We start from the raw sequence: 12,271 nt of genomic DNA, 5'->3' as shown, positions 1-12,271 counted from the left end.
GCTCCCGCGGCCGCCGGGAAGCAGGGAGCGCGCGGGGCGGACTCAGGGAGAAGTGAGCAGTTGTTTTCCCTGGCTGGAGCGCGGCGCGGCGGCGGCGAGGGGGGCTGGGATGCTGGCCCGGAGCCAGGGAGACAGTTTTTTTCTGTTTAAAGCGTCGTCGCTGCCGCCTGGGGGAGCGAGGGTGTGCGGGCGGGTGGAGGCTGGGGGGCGGTCCCCGCCCCAGATGCCCGCCCCGCTGGAACCCGCCGCCGCCGCGCTGGGCCCGCTCCAGAGAGCCCTCACCTGGGACCGCTGGCCGCCCCGCCGGATTCCTCCGGGCGGGGCTGGAAGGCCCGCGCCCACCTCCGCCCGGCAGCATCAAAGTGGGAAACCGAGGCTGGGGTAGGAAGATGGGCCTTGCCCCAGGGTCGCGCGGATGGTGGGAGCAGGTGGGGCTGGAACCCACGCCTCTCAGCCCTGGTGCAGCCTCCCTTGCACATGTGGGGGGTCTCACCACCCCGAAGTCACTTCTTATTAGTACTGGTCCACTCCCCGTGGAGGAGAGGACTCGAGGTGGGGGCACCCCTTAGCCAGGGCCCCAGCGGGGTCCCAGGAAGAAGCCCGCGGGGTCCAGAAAAGGAGCAGATAGAACAAAGCTTGAAATCCAGGTTCCCTGCCAACCCCCCTCTAAATGGCTTCCTGGTGCCCACCCTGCCCCCGCCCCTTCGCCTTGTCTGGCCGGGCTGGCGGGGCTGGCTCTGGGCCTCAGACACTCTGGAATCGCCAAGGTCTGAGCTCAGGGCCTGGCCCCCTTCCCAGGCTAACAGCCGGCAGGAGGGGGGTGATGCTTGAGGGCCCCAGGGCTGGGGAGGGGCACAGCAGGGCCCCAGGGCAGGGGTTGGCAGGGGCTGGGGGGGGGGCCTTGAGTTTGGTCAGGGCTGGAGAGGAGCCAGGCCTGTCCGCTAGTCTGGAAGGGAGGCCCTTGAGGACTGCAGTGCCCTGGGCCCCAGGCCATATCCCGGGGACCTAGCCAGGAGACCCCAGGATTCAGTCTCTGACTCACAGAACTCAGCAGGGGGTGGGTGTAACCAGGGTACATTCAGAGTGGGACACAGCCAAGTCAGGGTGACACTCTCTCTCCGAGGGGAACGGAGGCTGCAGTCTGACTGAGGGAAAGGGGGTTCAGGGACTTGCCTCCAGGCACACCTGTGCAAGGAACTCATGGTTTTCACTTTGAGGGTGGGCTCATTTGGGGAGACTCTTTGGTGGACCACTGCCCGAATTGCTCAGTGGGCTCAGGCCCTGTTCACATAGACAGGTATTGCAGAGGTAGGATGGGGGCAACCCCATGTCCCCAGGGGGGCTGGGAGGGTGTGTAAGGGCTGCCCGCACACTCCCTCGGGGCTCTGGTCCCACACTGAGGCAGGGAATAGTACTGAGTGCTCACCACTTGCCACGTGTAGGGCTGAGCATTTTCTAGTCATTTTTCCCCCATACTCATCTGAACCTGGCCCTTGGAACACAGCATAAACAGACCAGGGTTAGAGTCCTAATCTCTCTGAGTCTCAGTTTTCTCACCTGTAAAATGGGGATCTATTCATTCAACAGACTAGGAACCTCCCGCGTGCTCCTGCTAACAAGTAGAACCAATCTCTGCCCTGCCGGAGCTTCTGTACTGGAGGAGACAGACATATGACAAATCAATTCATACGTGGCTGAGGCTGGGACAGAGGTCAGTGCTGGAACAGAGAAGACTAAGGAGCTGGGAACAAGAGAGGTGGTGGGACCTGGAGGTCCAGGAAGCCCCTCTGACAAAGGGGCTTTTAAACCAGGAGCTGGAGGAGGAGCAGGAGTTAACAGCCAGGCGGGGGGAAGCCTGTAGGAGGCCCGAGGAGTCAAGGGGCCTGTGTTGAGGAGACAATTTACACAGGGGCATGCGGGGTGAAGGGTAGGAAAGAGATTCATTTCTTCTAGGAGCTGAGAGAAGGCCAGCGGAGCAACGGGGTGGGGAGGCGGAGAGAGAGCATCCGGAGGCGGAGGCGGGAGGCCACGGTGAGGAATCTGAGTTTTATTTTTATTGCCACGGGGCTGTATCAGAGCAAGAGGGGGTGCTGATGCCATCATCCCAGGAGAGAGGACTCAGCTTGGACGCGGTGGAGATGTGTTTGGGGGGTGGAATCTAGAGACTAGGTGAAGTGGAGGGTACGCAAGAGGCGGGTGGTGTGAATGGCTCCCAGGTGTCTGGCCTGAGCCCCTGGGTGGGTGAGGAAGGCGGCAGAAGAGAGGGAGACCTGGGGGAGAGTGTGGGGCTCTGTTTGCAGCTTGCCGAGTTTGAGATGCTTGTGTCATCCACGTGGAGACATCTCAATCCAGGGGTCTGGAGCTCAAACAGAATGTCTGCCCTGGAGACACAGACTTGGGGTCCTCAGCATACAGGGGCATTTATGGCCATGGGAAAGGGTGGGCTCGGCTGGGGAGAGAAGAGGGCCCAAGGCGAACCAGGGAAGTCACCACTCCCAGATCAGAAAGAGGAGGCAGAGTCAGAAGTGACTTAAAAGGAGCAGCTGGAGGGAGCGGAGAGAGGAAAACCAGGAGTGTGATGCAGGAAGAGCCAAGAGGAGCGAGCGTTTTGGGAGGAGGGCATGGCCAAGGGTGTCTAATGCTGCTGAGAGTAGGACGGGGGGAAGGCAGCCCTTGTTCGGGGACTGTTGAGGGGACTGAGCCACCGGGAGCCGTGAGGGCAAGCACGAAGCCCAGTGCTTGGCACGTAGTGAGTGCTCTGCAAGTTTACCTACTGTCATTACCAAACTCCTTCCTCTCATCAGGAACCCAGCAGTGGGCACCCTCACGTGGGTGATGAACATTCACCTAAGTCCGGAGCCACAGGAGCTGGAGCTGGAAGGGGCGCTGCCCTGGGGAGCTGCGGCCTTCAGCACAATCCAGTGGAACCTGTCCTCTTGCAGCCTGCGGGGAGGGAGCTGCGGAAATAAATATTACCCAGTCTCCTCCTGTCCAGCTGGGCCCCCCAGGGGCCGAACCCCAAAGGAAGCCCGAGGGCAGGGAGGCTGGGGAGGGAACAGAGCAGGCAAGGTGAGCCTCGGGGCATGAGGCAGGGCGGACAAGGATGCAGAGTGGATCCGCAGGGCTACTGCGACAGTCCAGCACAGGTAGTGTCCATGGCCTGTCCACCGTTTCTCTCCGCATCTCCTGTGTCACCACACCCAGCCACCCCATCTTCCTAGAATCGACCAGCATGCCTCCTAGATGTAAGTTCTCCTGCAAGTCCAAGGAGACCATGACCTCTGTGGTCAGTCCAGATCACTTCTGTTGCCTAACGGGTCTCCGCACTGCCATTTCTGCCTGGTCCTGTCCCTCCTCCACCTGGTGCCAGAGTCACCTCTTAAAACCTAATTCCAGGGCTTCCCTGGTGGCTCAGTGGTTAAGAATCCACCTGCCAATGCAGGGGACATGGGTTTGATCCCTGGTCCGGGAAGATCCCACATGCCGCAGAGTAACTAAGCCTGTGCGCCACAACTACTGAGCCTGCGCTTCAGCGCCCGCGCTTCAGAGCCCGCGAGCCACAACTACTGAAGCCTGCGCGCCTAGAGCCCGTGCTCCACAGCAAGAGAAGCTACTGCAATGAGAAGCCTGCGCAGCGCAACAAGGAGTAGCCCCCGCTCGCTGCAACTAGAGAAAGCCCGCGTGCAGCAACAAAGACCCAATGCAGCCAAAAATAAATAAAAACAAACAAACAAACCTCCCCCCTTAATTCCAGGGACTTCTCTGGTGGCGCAGTGGTTAAGACTCCGCACTCCCAATGCAGGGGGCCCGGGTTCGATCCCTGGTCAGGAAACTAGATCCCACATGCATGCCGCAAGTAAGGGTTCACATGCCACAACCAAGGAGCCCGCCTGCTGCAACTACGAGCCAGCACAACCTAATTAATTAATTAATTAATTTTTAAAAACCTAATTCCAACCATGATCCTTCTCCGCTTAAAAAACCTCCAACCATTAATTTAAAAACCTCCAACCATTAATTAAAAAATAAAAAACAACAACAACAACAAAACAAAACCGTCCAGCAGCTTCCGTCTGCTCACCTGGGCCTGCAGAGTCCTCGGCGTGGCCTGATCCTTCATGTCTTGGGGTCCTGCCTCCAGAAGGCATTTCTCTAAAACAGCCGCCCCCGGCCCTTTGGGTCACATCCCCGCTTTGTCTCCTGCTGGTCTTCAGCACATCCTGAAACATTCTTCTTCGTGAGCTTGGTTACTTACGGTGCGTCTCACCGCCCTCCCAGGGAGGTACAACCTTGCCTCCAGACCCTAGTACAGGGCCTGGCACGCAGAGGGTGCTGAAGTTTGTTGACTGACTGAATGGACTGAGACCACGGAACTCTGAAAGACGAAACAATTAGACTTGCATCATCTGGTGAGTAAGATGTGGGGATTGAACTTAAGCCGGCCTGATTCAAAACCTACACAGTGCTCCTGGAAGGGAGGAATAAGAGGGGTCCCACAAATGTCCTAAAGAGGGCTTCCCTGGTGGCGCAGTGGTTGAGAATCTGCCTGCCAATGCAGGGGACAGGGGTTCGAGCCCTGGTCTGGGAAGATCCCACATGCCGTGGAGCGACTAGGCCCGTGAGCCACAACTACTGAGCCTGCGCGTCTGGAGCCTGTGCCCCGCAACAGGAGGGGCCGCGATAGTGAGAGGCCCGCGCACCACGATGAAGAGTGGCCCCCGCTCGCCGCAACTAGAGAAAGCCCTCGCACAGAAACGAAGACCCAACACAGCCAAAAATAAATAAATAAAATAAATAAAATAAAAAAAATAAATGTCCTAAAGATAGGAGGGCAATGAGGGGCTTTGCTGGAATGTGGCAAGGAAGAACCCTGGGACCCCAGCCCCGGGGAATGATCAGACTGCTTAAATGTTAGGGAAGGGTTCCTTTGTGCAGAGGGGTTCTTGAGGCCCAGAGATGGCAAGGGACTTGGCCTAGGTTGCATGGCTGGTTAACGGCAGAGCCAGAACTCAAACCCAGGGCTCCCAATGCCTCCTTAGGGGAACTGGCTGGACGAGGCAGCAGCAGCCTGCGTAAGGGAAGTTTCATTTCAGGAGGCAGCATAACACGGTGGTGGTTTTCTGGCATTCGATCTTCCTGCACCAGCTGTGTGCATTGGGGAAATTCTTCATCTCCTCTAGGCCTCCTTTCCTCATTTTTAGACAAGGAAGCAAAGGAGCTGACATTCATGAAGCCTTTTGTTGGATGCTGGGCACACGGTAAGTCCTCAGTATACGTTAGCTCTTTTCATCATTATCTGGGTCTGGGGTCCACAGTGGGCTGTGGGTGGGAGCTGGCTGCTTGGGGGGAGGGGGAGAATACCATTGAAAGAGGGCTGACCGTGCGCCAGGCTCTGTGTCACCTCTCTGAGTTCTGAATGTCTTTGGGAAGCTTCTAGGCTCTAAAGAAAGAACTGGCTCCAAGGATTGTAGGTTCTAAAGATGATGGAAGTTTCAGAAGCCTGGAGGGGACCATTCTGCCCTGAAGCATTTCTCTCCAAAGACACTTTACTGAAAGTGACTGTCACTGAGCCCCTCTGACGTGCCCCTACTGTGATGAAGGGCACTGAGAGATGGGATTGGAAAACGCAATGAACCAATGTTCATGCTTGATGAGTCAGAGAGGATCTTCAGCCCTGCCCCTCATCTCCACCTTCTGAACCCAGGAAAAGTCCACTGGTGAGAATCCAGCTCTGGACGTGCGCTGACCAGATGGGGTCACAGCCCTGCCACATCCCAGCAGGGTGACTGTGACTAAATCTCTTAACATGTCCAGGCTTCAGCTTCTCCATCTGCACATTGGGAGACATAACTCACAGACTTGTCCTGAGGATTAAAGGAGATAATTCAAGCTTTTAGTATAGTGCCCGGCCCCAAGAAAAAATACACCAAAAGTTGAGTGTTATTATTTTTGCTACTGTAACATCTAGTCCTTTCTTGTTTCCCAGAAACGTCAGGTCAATTCACATTGCAGTGAAAGACAAGAAGAAAAGTCGACCCCTTTTGGAGGCCTGTTGCCGTGATGATAAAATAATGCCAGTAACGATTTTCAGAGCCTCGGCTACACAGCATAGGCCACTCGTTGCCATGTGAACCTGACCCACCAGATAAGGCAGTCAAGGGGGACCTGTAACTGAGCTGTGTGTGAATATGCTGCCGTGGGGTGTGCTGTTACTCAGGGACAGGCCTAACTACTGCCACATCCACTGTGCCACAGGTAGGGACAGATGTTGGGCTGGCTCACATGAGGGTAGGCAAGGGTCCCACACTTCCCAAACAGCTAGTCTACCCACCGTTACTGGTCTGAATGGGCTTTCCCACCAGCACTTCTGAGACCTTCTATGTGCCTGCTCCCTTGTCAAGGACTATGATGGGTCTGAGGTTTTTTGTTTAATTTTTTATATATTTATTTTATTTTATTTATTTGGTTGCGCCGGGTCTTAGTTGCAGCAGGCAGGCTCCTTAGTTGTGGCTTGTGGGCTCCTTAGTTGCAGCATGGGAACTCTTAGTTGTGACATGCATGTGGGATCTAGTTCCCCGATCAGGGATCGAACCCAGGCCCCCTGCATTAGGAGTGTGGAGTCTTTTTTTTTTTAATTTATTTATTTTGGCTGTGTTGGATCTTTGTTGCTGCGCGTGGGCTTTCTCAGTTGCGGGGAGCGGGGGCTACTCTTCGTTGCGGTGCGCGGGCTTCTCATTGCAGTGGCTTCTCTTTGTTGCGGAGCACAGGCTCTAGGCACATAGGCTTCAGTAGTTGAGGCATACGGGCTCAGTAGTTGTGGCTTGCGGCTCTAGAGCACAGGCTCAGTAGTTGTGGTGCGTGGGCTTAGTTGCTCCGCGGCATGTGGGATCTTCCTGGACCAGGGCTTGAACCTGTATCCCCTGCATTAGCAGGTGGATTCTTAACCACTGCGCCACCAGGGAAGTCCAGGGTCTGAGGTTTTACCTTACTTGCAAACACAAGTGAGCCTGCCACAGGTTCGTGCATGCTGGCAGAAGACAGGAGATTCCTGGGTCAGAGAAAAAGGACCATTATTCATGGCACAGTAAATAGCATGATCATCAGCCTATTAACATCAGTCCTCTTGTCCCCAGGTCCCGTGGGGGTGGCACCAATGACCTAGATAGACGCCTGCACACAGTGGACTGTGGTATGGGAGAGGACGCTAAACTTAAGAACGCAAGTCTTTTCTAATGACTGCCCTTTGCACTGGAGGGAGATTCTGTCTCGATCGTCCATGGCTATTCACTGTACCAACATCCTTGAGAAGAGAGTCCAGGACAAAGGCAGTCAGTTGCCTCGCTTGCAAAATGCGCAGAAACTCAAGAGATCTCTGGAGAATTGTCTTACAGTAATATCCACCCCTCATTTCTACACTGTCTTGGCTTTGGGCGAATTTTCCCATGAGTTCACCACTCTGTTGGCAAATCTGATCGACAGAGGCTAGGACCAAATCTGTTCAACTTGTGTCATACAGCATTTAATTAAAGCTACTACCAACAGAACTACAAGCAGCAGGATGAAGCCAGCTTGCAGTACGGACCTCAACCATGCCTCCCAGAGGAACAAATCCATAAAGCATCATATCTACCTTAGAAAGCCGGGTGGCTCGCTCCTTAGTTCTCTGCATCAACCTTTCCACCTTGGCCCAGAAGGCATTCAGGAGAGCCTCAATTCACTGACCAAGGTTGCTATGGATGATAGATTTCTCCTGTACTTCTTCCTTGCAGACTGCAGTCTGTGCAATCAATATATCTGCTGTACCTGGATTAATGCTTCCAGCCATGAGTAAGAAGGTCCTTTTTCTCTGACCCAGGAGTCTCCTGTCTTCTGCCAGCATGCATGAACCTGTGGCAGGCTCATGTGTTAGTTTGCAAGTAGGCTAAAGTCAAGGATAAATTTCAAGTCACTCTGTTTTCTGGAGAGAGACAAGTTAATGTGTGACTTCCACATCAATCATACAGTCTCAAGGGTACTAGTGTTGCTTCTGGGAAAAAACATGGCGCCCCCAAGTGGGACTTACATCAGCTAGGGGGGGCCCAGGTTGACAGTGCCTCCCTTCAAGTCCGTAGGCCTTAGGGCTTCCAGCTCAATCCAGATAATTAAGTCTAGTCCTTGTTTTTGGAGGGCTTGGCTAAGGGCAGTTAGTTCTGTTTGTCCATGCCACCAGCCAGATGCCATTCATCTACTCCACGGCATGACTGAGTGGTGATAGCTACAGGATTGGGCCTGGGATCTGTATCTGGAGGTGATGTTGTTGACAGGTATTTTATGTAGGAGGTACAGGAGCTGAGGCTACCCCTTGCTGCTTCCAATCTCTTGGTAAGGTTAAGCAAAATGGCAATCAAATCAAGGTCAGAACTGTCTAGTGGAGCATGGCAGACTCAGCAGTCAGTTAAATTTAAGTCACTTGAAATAGTTTGGGCAAGTTGGACCAAGATGTTGTCCTCAGTGAAGAAGGCTCCAAGTGGTTTGGAAAGACAAAGACTATAAGTGTCTTTCTTTCCCGCATTTCTCCCAGGGTCTGAGGTGTCCCCTCCCCAAGTGCCAACGTTGTTATTCTCCCTCCACTGTCACAAAATCGATGTGTTCTATTCTAGTAGTTAGAACTTCACCTTTTTTCCAATCACCTCCTACTTACACTTTTCATCTGGAAGGGTCAGGTGCAAGAAGGACAAGGACATTTTTATAAAACATACAGGAGCCCACTATGTCCCCCACTCTACGTGTAGACCGCTGATGGGGGACTCAAAGAGAGAGGTGTGCGTGCCAAGCGCTCCAGGTATTCTCATGATCTAGGACCGTGTCAGTCAAATAAGAGAATCCAGGTGGTTGAGACTCCCCTAGGCCCCTTTCTGACTGGGCTATCACCCGGAGTTGCACCAATCAGGCTGACCTGGGGTTGCTGTTAAGGGAAAGAGAGAAGCATTATGTCCAGGAATGGTGAACATGGAACCCTAAATTTTCAAAACTGGTCTATATAAACCCCACCTCTCTCATCTCGATCATTATGAAGGACACGCCTAGATGAGATGGTCCCATCCTGGGGACAGCCACTTTCAGTTACTGAACTGCTGTACTAAGGTGTGTGGACCAGGAGGGAGAGCCAGAAATCTCTTTGAGTTAATTTTTGAGGAGCTATTTCAATGCTCAACAGTACCACATGCTGTGGATGACAGTGAGGATAGAAGGACCACCAAATACCTAGACTATCAGCCCATTGTTGAGTGGCCTGAGATGAAAGGTGCACCATTGTTAGACTTCAGTTGGTCCAGAAAGCCGAAATCATTACACAGATTAGTCTCAAGAACCACAATGGTGTGACCAAAGTTGGCTGACTGGCCTGAAACAGTACCACTGTAACCTGAAAAAGTGTGAGACACCATCTATAGCCCCAGGAAGGAGTCAAAGGTCCCATGCATTCAATCTCTCAGGAGTGGGCAGGGGCAATGCCACATACACTGTAGCCTCCTCTTCACAGGACAAACAGATGAACATTTGACCGGGATAACAAATCTGGCATGGAGTGGTGGCCTCTGCATCAGCAGCATGGAGTCCTTCACTTTGTGCCCACTCTGTGTTGGTGGACGTGTTGCCATATCTGGTATCATGATGGGTCCAGGCAGAAATGGAGACAATCTGGGCATCGCAGGCTCGAACAACAGCTTGATTCATGTCAGTCTCATCAGAGAATGGGCCTTTAGCATGGGCATCTGCATAAGTGATCTAGATAGTTTGATCAGCCACGATTTGTTTCCACAGTTAGCTGAGAACATTGCCATCCAAAGCCCTCTATTAGGCGGCAGGGTCCTGACATTATCTATCTCACATTTGGGGACTCCTTGACTCAGCAACCACAGCAACATTGCTTTCCAGCTGGAGCTGCAAGGTTCACACCCTTTGGCTGACCTGGGCTTGAGTTGGTCAGTCTTGCTAACGGTTTGGCAATTTTGTTGATCTTCTAAAGAACTAACTTGTAGGTGAGTTGATTTGCTCTAATCTATTCTAGTCTTCCTTCTGCTTGCTTTGGGTTTAGTTTGCTCTTTTATCTAGTTTCTTAAGCTGGAAGATTAGGTTACTGAATCGAGACTTTTTTTTTCTTTTAAATATAAGAATATACAACTATAAATTGCCCTCTAAGCACTGCTTTGGCTGTATCTCACAAGTTTTGGTATGCTGTGTTTTCATTAATCTCCAAGTAGTTTCTAATTCCCCATGTGTTTTCTTCTATGACCCATTAGTTATTTAAGAGGGTGTTGTTTAATTTCCACATATTTGTGAATTTCCCAAATTTCCTTCTTTTATTGATTGCTAATTTCATTCCACTGTGATCTGAGAACATACTTTGTATAATTTCAACCCTTTTAAGTGTATTGAGACTTGTTTTACGGTCTAGCATATGGTCTGTCCTGGAGCATGTATATTTGAGAAGAATATGACCTGCTGTTGCCGGGTGGAGCGTTCTATAGATGTCTGTCAGGACTTGGGCTTGACTTGCACAGCCGTGACTTTTCTTTTAAAGGAGACTACCTTGATAGAGGGTATTTCTGTCCCCCTGTCATAATAATGTCTCATTTTTGCCTTGTTTTAACAGAAGGGCTAGGAGACTTTTCTAGGGCAGTGGAGCTGATCACAAGAATTTATCTAGATTTCTTTGGGGCACCTGTAGCAGTACTGTAAACCTAAAGTAAGACAATAGGAGCCCAAAGAGTAATAAATGCCTCATCTATGGTTTCCTATGGGAGTTTGTCTCAAGGAAATTTCCCAGAAGAGGGACAAAGCTCCCTTATAGCAGCCAAGACCCATTAGGGGGGAAAAACTGAGACCTTTTACTGTCATCTCAGAATAGATATAAGATTCGCATGATAGCCTGTAGAAAGGGCTGAGCTGTAAGATGACCCAGCTGTTGCCATTCTTTCTTACCAAGCATGACATGCCCTGCCCCTCCTCTCCCAAGTGAGCCAGCAAAGTTCTAATGATTCATCTATTTTTTTGTCCATAGCAGTAGTGAATTTCCCTCCATTCATGTTTAATATGTGTGTGCATCTCTGTAAATGCTGCCTGAAAGGAGGTGGAAACTTCTGTACTCCCAGGATGAGTCTTTTTTTTTTTTTTTTTTTTTTGGCTGCATTGGGTCTTTGTTGCTGCACGTCAGGATGAGTCATTGGTTGTTACAATGGGACAGACCTGGACCGTGAGGCGCTACCTTTCCACTCCCCAACCCCACCCAGAAAAGAGTAGTTGTCATGAGGAATAAATGAAAGGGAGTAAATGGGAGGATGAGTGTAAGGATCTTAGTTGGTGTCAGACAGGATAAGCTGCTGAGTGGATATTGGCCATTATGATGACAGAGAAGGGTGCATCGAGGAATTCGGTGGGGGGTGGGGCGTGCTGGGAGCTGAAGATAGTAAGGACCTGGAGGGTCTGTGCATATAGGCTAGAGTCCAAGAGTCCCTATAGTCAGTTTGGCAGAACTGACCTGGCGTCAGGCCCTGAGTCAGGTACACTGCTGCCCAAGAGGCTGCTGGTAGATGGACAGAGTGACGTGGGGCACAGGGCTCTCCAAGGAAGCAGGAAGCAGGAAGGGTCAGAAAATGTAAGTAAGTTCCAGGGAGTCTATGTAGGAGGAAGATGGGGCCAGGAGGAGGGTACTCTATCTTCAGGTAAAACTGAAAGCATGTGCTGCCAGTCAGAGAAGGAGATTGCCGATGAGATTACGGGAGTCTAAGTCCTAGCTCCTTCTCCACTGCCCTGGTGTACTGCCTAGAGGCACTGCAGGCTGCACATCTGGGGACTGCTGCCTGCTCCACCTAGCTTCTTCCAACCTACTAAGGGAGAGGAGGTGTATGGAAAAAAAACAAAGAGAAAAAAAAAAAACCCACCAAGGCCAATGGTCAGGGAGCACTAGTAATTTTAACAGCAACCCACTCAAGAAGAGCATAACGGTCACAAGCATGTGTAATAAACCCCTCATCCCACCCTCCAGCATGTATCACTCAGTTGCGGCTGGAACCGAAACTGCGCATGCCCAGCACAGCGATTTCCACCCCCCACCCCACGGTCAGCTGGCTTTTCGAGGGTTCAAACTTCACCAAAACAAAATGTCTTCTTAGGGGCTGACTTTGCATCAGTCCCAGGCCTTTGGGTGGGGAAGATAGGGGGTGGGCAGACTGGAACACCGAAGGTGCAGAAGGGGAGGGGTCTTGAAATAAGCTGAAAGGCAGCGAGAACG

General features: G+C 52.1%; 1 long non-coding RNA gene across 3 annotated transcripts; it reads left to right on the top strand.

Moving 5' to 3' along the window:
* The first annotated feature begins 155 nt into the window (after positions 1–155).
* LOC103018257 (uncharacterized) lies at positions 156–12,230 on the top strand. 3 transcript variants are annotated; one of them, XR_009009377.1, is made up of 7 exons: positions 156–381; positions 1,588–1,711; positions 1,954–2,031; positions 2,805–5,258; positions 5,438–5,717; positions 5,987–6,255; positions 7,134–12,230. It is a non-coding gene; the product is annotated as an uncharacterized LOC103018257 (long non-coding RNA). The 3 variants fall into 3 exon arrangements; XR_009009376.1 differs by having other exon boundaries at positions 5,431–5,717; XR_450071.2 differs by lacking the exon at positions 5,438–5,717 and having other exon boundaries at positions 157–381.
* The last annotated feature ends 41 nt before the right edge of the window (positions 12,231–12,271 follow it).

The sequence above is a fragment of the Balaenoptera acutorostrata genome, chromosome 9, assembly GCF_949987535.1.
Source record: "Balaenoptera acutorostrata chromosome 9, mBalAcu1.1, whole genome shotgun sequence".
NCBI classification, from domain to species: Eukaryota; Metazoa; Chordata; class Mammalia; order Artiodactyla; family Balaenopteridae; genus Balaenoptera; species Balaenoptera acutorostrata.
The sequence above is the reverse complement of the archived record's forward strand: the minus strand, read 5'-3'. Positions and strand labels throughout refer to the sequence as shown.